This window comes from Phaethon lepturus, unplaced genomic scaffold, assembly GCF_000687285.1.
Source record: "Phaethon lepturus isolate BGI_N335 unplaced genomic scaffold, ASM68728v1 scaffold54744, whole genome shotgun sequence".
Taxonomy (NCBI): domain Eukaryota; kingdom Metazoa; phylum Chordata; class Aves; order Phaethontiformes; family Phaethontidae; genus Phaethon; species Phaethon lepturus.
This window is the reverse complement of record NW_010538040.1, coordinates 14,943-22,820: the sequence shown is the minus strand read 5'-3', so window position 1 is coordinate 22,820 and position 7,878 is coordinate 14,943. Positions and strand designations below refer to the sequence as shown.

General features: G+C 45.8%; 1 protein-coding gene across 1 annotated transcript in view; it reads left to right on the top strand.

The window, feature by feature from the left end:
- The first annotated feature begins 1,096 nt into the window (after positions 1-1,096).
- Positions 1,097-7,878, top strand: part of GJA5 (gap junction protein, alpha 5, 40kDa) — a 17,414-nt gene continuing 10,632 nt past the window's right edge. Inside the window, 1 exon segment of the mRNA XM_010286644.1 lies at positions 1,097-1,364. The gene's annotated coding sequence lies outside the window, so the exon portion shown is untranslated.

Here is a 7,878-nt window from a genome sequence, read left to right as displayed (position 1 = left end):
TTCTAGAGACTACTTACTACTGCACCGTTGAACGGAGAGGTGAGTTCTTCCTATATGTTCTCCTGGAAGCAGGTTAAATACTCAGTTAGCAGAGAGCCCTCCGAAAAAGGGATATGACTTTGCATCAAGCAGAGTTTCTAAAGGCTTCTCAGTTACTTGTTTTATTCTCTTCTTGGTTCCTTGCAAACGATGAAACTCCTTAGAAAGGCTCAGGCAGCACGGACACTTTCTGCTTGTGAATCTAACAGTTTGGCTGTCCATTCTGCTCACTAGCCACATGCCAGCGTGTTTTCAGTGACTTAACGGCACTGCTACTTTGGGGTGGCTGCATGGGGAAGCAGACTGCAGCTGCTTCTGAAGGATATAAATATTTTTACAGTCGTGGGGCTCCAGCAGTCCAACAGGATCAGGGACACCTGGGCTCTATTCCTGGCTCTTCTGCAGACCTGCCTTATTGTTTTGCTCCTTTTGGTAGTTCTAAATGAGGACCTTTTCCTGCCAAATTTGTAATCTTAGGTGTGAGGCTTCCATGTGAAAATTTGGGCCACAATAAGGAATTTGGGGTGATGAGGCTGGGCTGTGGATGCAGGCCCAGGCATTAATTCGATAACGAAATCCCACGAAAGCCGCCGCACTGGTGAACACCAGGAATGGCTCACAGGCCAACCTTACTTGCACCATCCACCACTTAGCCATCTGCTCCCTTCAGATATTATTTTATGGCTTTCCTTTGTTTCCACTGAGGCCTAAACAGGAATGAAATTGTGAGTCTTGTCGCTAGCCCTTTTAAATAAATAGCTCTGCCATCACTCTAATAAGTTTGACAAGTTGGTCCCAGGCCCTGGGCAGGAAGCTAATAAACTTCAAGTTGCTTTTCTATTGTTTTCCTAAAACAATTTGACTTCCTTTCTGATAGCCTCAAATTCCTTCAATAAAAATAGAGTAGCTGGGAGCCAGAGGAAGAGCTGAACTTGAGCCAAGTTGTGCTTACAATGCCGCCTGCGTAAGATCACATTTTTATCCCGATCCACGAAGACTCTTTAAAAGAATAGCAGGCAGACAGCTGCCAGTGCATGTCAGGAACAGCTTGGGAGCTAGTCTCCCCCAGCATCGGTCCTCCAGGCTTGAGGGAATCTCTAGCCAGTGAGCCAGTGTCAGACCACAGCAGGAGGCTGAGCTCCTGGGAGCTGACCGGGGTTTCCTTACCCTGTCCAGAGTGTCCTCCCTCGGACACGAATCTCTTCTGGGAGCCGAACGCTGACAGAGAGGTGGGCTCCAGCAAGACCAAGGGGCTGTGCTAAAGCTCACCCTTCAGTCAACTTCACCTGCTCTTCCCTCTACCTGTGCAGGCTCAGCAAAAAGAGGTAAAGCTCTGTTCTTTCTTTTCTTCTCACTTTGGGAAACATATATATGTATATTTGCATACACACATATATTTTTGTGAAGCAGCAATACATCTAACTGGAAATTTCCAGGTAGAGGCAAATGTCTGGTGACTAGGTAGATGAGGACTCCGCGCTTGAAAATCACTTGCTGATCCTTTGGGCAAATCCTTTATACTCTCCACGGTTTGGTTCCTCCACCTGTAAAGCAAGGAGAGTGTTTATAGCAGGTGTAATTACATTATCATTTGCAAAGCACTTCTCAACTACTCAGAGATGCTGAAGAGTTGAGAGGTGGAAGCAGTAGCTGTGAGAGTGCCATGCTATATTTCCAGTACCATAAAGCTGACAACTAAGCATTTACCTTAGGATAGGTGGTCATTCCTCTTCCATGAGATGAAATCCTCTTCCAGTTTTTCTTGCTGAAGACTTTACTGGCAAATGAGACTGACACGCGGTGACATTTCATGTCTTGCTGTTTCTTCTTTCCTCTTTTCTCACTCCGTGCTGGTTTTGTACTCTGGGCTGGGAAGGGGAAAATGTCCATCTATAGCGGAATAATTTGGGATTTTTTACTAAATAAGGATCTGTGACTATAAAACTGTTCCCTCTCATTCAGGGGCCCATCATCACATGCTACTCCTGTTCCCTGGGGCCCAGTCTGTCCTTGGGAATTTGCATCCTGCTGGAGGATGTCTTCAAGCTGTCTCCAGAGGTCTAATGTATAATGGAGAACTTCCCTCTCGCTCTTTCTCTTTCAATCATACCCATGCATGGGGATTTTAGATAAAATGTTTCACCAGGAAGGTAGCATCTATTGGTGCTTTAGAGAAGGTGCTACAGGTACCTGTCTGGCACAATATGAAGAATCAGGATGAGTGCAGTGCTGTGGCCAGGCATCAGAGATGAAATGCATATGAGAAGTTTCTACCTCAACTGCTGTTTGGTGGTGTTTTTTTCTGAAATTTCCCAATGCAGTAAATCTGACATGCTCCCCAAGCACAAAGTCCTCGGTAATGGCAGGAAAGTACAAAACATTTTCCCTTCAGACAGTCTCCTGAAGTTCTCAAATCTCAGGGGAGCATTTACCCACATTTGAAACAGCCTTCCAGCAAAGCCAGATGCTCCAAGAACATCTGTTTTATGAAAGAGCTTCTTCACATATGTGAGTTGTCATCTATACTACTGCATATTTGCAGACCTTCTCTATGCATTGCATTGGCTTGCTCTTTTTGTTTGTTTAAATCCCTGACACAGAATGCATCCTCCATTAAATATGCATGGGATCAATGCCGAAAAACTCATCACACTGAAATACTATTCGGGATTTACCTGGTTTCTGTGTGAAAGGGTGCAGCTCTGATAAGGCAATAAAGCAAGTACAGGAAATGGAATGAAAAAGAGACCTCTTGGCTTATCAGGTTCAATCCCTTTGAATAACAGGCAAGTACAAAACAAATGGCCTTTTCTAAACGTACTAAGCTCTGTCCTAAATCTCATTAGGTTTCCACCCTCACTTGTGCTACTAGAATGCTGTTCCAGCACCTCCTTCCCTGCTCTGTTGCTTAGAAACCTTCTGATTTCCAACCTAAATTCATTCATGGCCAATTTATATCTATTTATTCTTGTGCCACATTGTCCTTTAGTTTATGTAGCTCTCCTCTCTCCCTGGCACTTACTTTCCCAACCCCCAACTCCTAAAAGTATTTATAGGCAGCAAATCTCTGCTCTCTTAACCTTTGTTCTGCCAGACTAAGTAACTAAGCTCCCTTATAGTATTCACCCTGCAGGCACATCACACTGTCTCTTAATTACTTTGGGTAGCTGCACTAGCATGAACTTCAGTGCAAAATAATTAACGTAGAAAGGCTCAAACTGGTACCTCATCTCTTTTCAAATCAGCTCAACTATCTCTCTGCGGTCACTTCTGTGACTGGTAAGTAAACATACTCTTGGCCGAGGGACACCCTCTGTCCCTCTGATCACCCCGTTGCCTTTCTTTGCACCTGTTCCAGGCTGAATATCTTTCTTGAATGTGAGTGAGCAGCACACACTATTCTGGTGGGGTCTCACATCCTCTTGGACGACATTAATCTCACTCGCTGCAACTGGAAATACTGGTATGTCCTGAAAGCTCACTTGCCTTTTTCACCCCCACATCGCATCACTGGTTCCTCCTCCATTGGTGACCTTCACCCAGGACTTTCCCCTTCTTGATCCTGCCAACTAGGAACTCCTAATTGCTAAGAGAGATTCCTGTTACTCTCTGAGCAACACAACACCCGGTGTGTGACTTTGCGCTCTCCCATTTAACCTCACCTCGATCATTCCAGTCGCAAAGAGCCTTCAGCTCTCCTACTGCTGGAATCCACCTCTGCCCTGACGATACCTCCCAGCTTTGTTCCGTCAGCAGATTTCATTAGCATTTCTACTTTCAGTGCCAAGGTAATTAACACAAATATTAAAAAAGCTCAGTCCTAAGAGCAATCTTGGAGCAGCCTCACAGATAACTTCCCTTCAACCTATTAGGGAACTGGTGTCTCAACTCTGTCAGTCTCTTATCCGCTTGAGAATTTCTCTAATAAGCCCTGTCTTCTTCAGCTGAATCTTCTCCACTAATTTGCTTCTTCTAGGCCACCACATCATATGCATTACTGAAGTCCAGGTAGATAAGGTGTGCTACGTTTCTTTTACCTAGAGGGCCAGGAATTTTACCCCAAAATAGCCATTTACCTTTGATCAAAAGATGGTACCTGTTGTCCTATTTTCCCCTTACCTCCTGTCTTTATTTCTCCTTTCCTTCAAAATCTGTTCCACAGCATCATAAACCGCTGAGATCTGCAAGCCACACATGGCAAGCTGTCAGCTGTTCTCCTCATTCCCACTGTCTGGGGGAGCATTCTCTTCCACTTGCTCTCCTCACTCAAGTCATACAAGTTTTGCATAGCAGTCTTTTGGGGAGGGGAGGAAAAATCCTTCTTCCCAGCTTACCGGTGGGCAAAACAGTTATTTCTCTAGCTGTGGAGCTGGAGAAGCTGCCATGACACCTCTGGTTCTACTTGAAGAGAGTACAGTAGGGAAGAGAAGAGACAACACACTGAGGGGCTGGCTGAGGCATCCATGCAACACCTCTACTCACCTTCCTGTCTTTTGCCTCCCGGTCTGCCTTCACCGTTTCCCTTTTGTGCATCAAAATTCAAATAGTTACCACCAGCACCAAAAAAAAAAAAGAGCTCGTAACAGTTACTTCATGTGCGTGATGCATGTATTGGACAGAAACCTTCTGTCTAGTTCATTCAACAGAACTAGACTGTATCTGCTGGGTTCAGAGATTAACTCTGCTGGAGAACGGGTATGCCACTCGGGAGCAATACTGGGATAGGAAACACAAAGGAGTGAGCAGGGAGAATCAGACAGGATCACCCTGAGTGTACAGCAAAGTGTCAGCCACACAGGGAGGGGGTTACATTTCAGACAGCTCACTCACGAGAACTGCCTCTCTATAGCATGCGAGAAACACTGTACAAGCCTTAGCTAGCCTATGCCAAAGCCATCTGTGAGCTAGATGTGTATTATTAACAGTTTTTTTTGGACACTTCCACGATGAAGTCCTTCACAATTTCACTGGCATAAAATCAACAGGACTTTACATAATAATGCTCTATGGAAATTTCTCCAGAAAGACAAAAGAACACAGTGATATTCTCCTTCCCATGAAATTTCATCACAGGTATACGTAACTGCCAGGCAGAGAGGGAAAAGCAACTCCAGAAACATTCCCATTTTCTTTGAAGTCACAGAAGGCCTTTCAATAAAGTTAGAAATCAAGCAGCAAATGACTATGGGTTTCTCCATACCAGGAGTTTCCCGAGATGCTATGCGAATTTCCTCTGCACTCTGTGTCCTGCACTGACCATCAGAGAGGATGCAACCCTCCTGAAAAGGGGTTGCACCCTTAACTTCAGAGTGAGACTGTTCACATAGGACATGCCTCCAGAGGTAGCCTCTGCACAGTACTGCCCTGGAGTAGGCTGGCTCTCAACCTTGTGACTAAAGGGGATACTAAATCAGCGGGAGAACAACTATTAGATTAGAAGAGCTGCCAGTCCTGTGTTTTAGTCTCTTCACTGCTTTTGCTTTGTGATCTACCACTAGCTGCTGCACAGGGACCACAGGGCAATGACGTTCTGGGTGGGAGCTATCTAGCCCAGGAAGGATTGCTGGAGGGACACCCGCCAAAGCCTGTGTGCAGCAAGCCTGTTCTCGGGGTAGCAGAGCCTTCTGCGCAAATCTCACCCCCCTGACACTGGCTCTTTTTGAGACCAGCCTTTATCAAAGCCAGAAGGCATCTCTGATTCACCCTCATCTCTGGGGCTTGATGTGCAGGAATCTGAGGCTCAACTTGACACATACATGAAATACAAGACTTTCAGACACTTGACGTGCCAAGAGCATTTTTTAGAAAAGCCCAAACACTCACGTATCAAACTGGGTGTGTGCAGAGAGTTGGGGGGTGGGGTGTCAAAAAACACCTCTCCTGACAGGCAGGTTGGTCTCTGTTTATCAGTAAGGGGGCCTGCGAAACCCTCCTGGGAAGCATCGGGTGCTCTTTAGGATAAGATTCCAGCTATGATGGGCCCCTGGTCCAAGCCAGCAAAGAAAGTCCTGTGTTATTTGGAGAGGTGAAAGACCCTGCTCCACACGAACTCTGCTTCACCGGATTAAGCTTGAGTCGGAAAAATACCCTTCATTGACGTCCTGCTTCCCAGGTTCTGGCTGGGGTAATTGTGGACAACCTGGTCTCTTTTCGTTTAAGGAAGGGTTAGACCACGGCATGTTATCTGGGGGAGGAGGTGCGAGGAACAGCGGTAGCGGCAACTGGAAGGGACAGCACGAAGCCGGCAGCGAGTGCGTCCTGTCGGCATGGGGAGGGTGGCACAGGGAGAGGCTGAGATGGAGAGGGAGGAATGAGATCCATGGTCTTTAAAGGAAAAACAACAGAAAACTGGGTTTGAAAATAGAAAGATTAAGCTGGAGGGGGTGGGAGAGACAAGAAAAGTAGGTGAAGAAAGAAGAGGGGGAAAGGCAGTGGGGAAGACAGAAAGTGACACAGAAAGGGGGTGGAGAAAAAGAGAGGAAGAGAGAGAGAACCATATTAAAGGAATAAAGCCAAGCAACTGAAAAGAACAAGGAGCCCAACTCAACTACAAAAAGGAGAAGTGCTAAAGCAAGGAAAGGAGACAGAAAACAAGATACTGGAAATCAGGTAAGTAACCATGAGGGGAAGATACCAGAACTGCAGAAGCATCGATGGTAGATCAAGCTGTTACACTCAAGGAGAAAACAGCATGAGGGGAGGGAAGGACTTGGTGAGGCAGGCAAAGAAGGATGGCCAAAAATTACTTAAGAAATTTACTTTTTCTTTCAATTTCTCTCAAACGTTAAATTTCTCTCAATACATTCCCACTAGTTACAAGGCGGACTTGGGACTTTTTAAAAATTAAACTCTTTTTGCCACATGCAGCTACAGAAATGACGAGGAAGCCTCCCTGCCATGAACACAGATACCGATAGATTTCAATGTACAGGAAAGCAGGACAAGAGCTCCAAGTATCCTCAGACAGTAAACCGCACAAATTGTCAGATCCCATTTCAGCATGCTGTCAGGCTGCTCTGGGGAGGGTGGTGAAGGGAACTCTTACCTATGAGAGGCTCTCAGGATAGAAACACTTTATCAAGTGACTGCATGAACCGCCTATATTCCGAAGTGCTCAGGATGGTTTCAAAATATTGCAGTTTCTCTTCCTTGAGAGTCTTGCGTCCTGGCTGGTCTGTGACATGGAGCCTGGGAACATAACTCAAATGCAGAGAAGTGCCTTGCTCGTATCTTCCAGTCACCCGCGCTGCGCGTGCCGTGGGGGGAATGCCTTTCCTCTCCATCCCAACACTGCCCAGGGCAGACTCAGCAGAGAGGCACGCAGACCTAGAGCAACAAATGCCCTCTCTCACTAGCAGCTGATGCTTCTTTTTATTTGCCTTCCTAACTTTCTTACCATTTTTGTACTTGGAATAATTATTCACTTACATTTCCATACTTTAATACTTCTAGCATTGCCACCGCGTGTTTCAAAGAATAGCTCAGCTTGAAAACACAGTACCCTCATACATCCACCTGGAAAGGAGCAACGACAGTGGGTGTAAAGGTTGCCTGCTAATTGCCACCTCTCATCTCTAGTGACTCCTTTGATTTCCTAAATGACATGGCCATTTGTCATGCCTGACGAGCTTTGTGGCACTCTGATTTTAACAGCTCAGGTAAACTGACGCAGTGCCTCTGTCCCTGAAATACCATAAAAACCATCAGCGAATCATGTAAGTAGCATTTCTGGACAAACATTCAGCTAAAAAAGTCACAAGCTGAATAAGCCTTAATTGTTGAACTCTCCTTCCATGCTAATAAACCTGTCAAAACACTCCGGTGAAGCAGTATGTGTGA